Source organism: Penaeus monodon, chromosome 20, assembly GCF_015228065.2.
Source record: "Penaeus monodon isolate SGIC_2016 chromosome 20, NSTDA_Pmon_1, whole genome shotgun sequence".
In the NCBI taxonomy this organism is placed as follows: Eukaryota; Metazoa; Arthropoda; class Malacostraca; order Decapoda; family Penaeidae; genus Penaeus; species Penaeus monodon.
The window spans coordinates 42,407,615-42,408,415 of record NC_051405.1 but is presented as its reverse complement, the minus strand read 5'-3'; the positions used below and the strand labels follow the sequence as shown (position 1 = coordinate 42,408,415).

The following is an 801-nucleotide window of genomic DNA, read 5'->3' as shown; positions in this document are numbered from 1 at the left end:
GCATATATGAACAAATGAACAAGTAGATCGTCTCTAATCCTCTCTATAGATGACCCTTCCATTCCCTTTGCATCTGAAGGTCCCATTATCTCCTCAATAGCAGGGCCTGGGAGGTTGTGGGAGGGACTGTGGCCGAAAACAAGACGGAGACTGGTGCGAGGTCTGACCCCTTTAAGGTCCTGGGATTAACACCTTTTCTCGAGTAGGTGAGAGAAGCTGCGTTTTCTCTAGGTTACTTTATTAAGCTGGAATGGAAATGATAGGGAAAGAAGAGAAGGGGGGGAAGAGGGAGAGGGGAAAAGATGGAAGGGGGTAATAGGAGAAGGGAGAGGGGAAGGAAGGAAAGGGGGTAAGAAGGCGAGGGAGGAAGAGGGGATAAGGAGAGAAAGGGAGAGAAAGGGAGAGGGGAAGGATTGAATGAAATAAGAATTAAAAAGATGGAGAGGGAAAGGACAGAGAAGGTATGGAAGGGGGTAAGAAAGAAGGGAGGGAGAAGGGAGGGAAAGAGAATAATGAAAGAGGGTAATAAAGAGAGAGAAGTGGAGAGGAGAAAGAATAGGATTAGGTAGGAAGACTACGAAAGAACTAGGGGTATGAAAGAGGAATGAAAAAGAGAAAGAGAAAATCAAGGAGATAAAGAAGGGAAAGAGCGAAGAGAGGACGCAAGGAGGTCGAAGAACTAAGAGAAAACGAGAAGAATGGAAGCAAATGAGAAAGAAAATAAGAAAAGACAAACGAGAAACAAAAGAAGACTGAAAAAAAAAAGACAGGAAATCAAAAGAAGAAAGGAAATGAAACTCC

General features: G+C 43.9%; 1 protein-coding gene across 1 annotated transcript in view; it reads right to left on the bottom strand.

Annotated features, from left to right (window-relative positions):
- Window positions 1–801, bottom strand: part of LOC119585842 (carbonic anhydrase-related protein 10-like) — a gene marked incomplete in the record, with an annotated part of 83,932 nt that overhangs the window by 32,658 nt on the left and 50,473 nt on the right.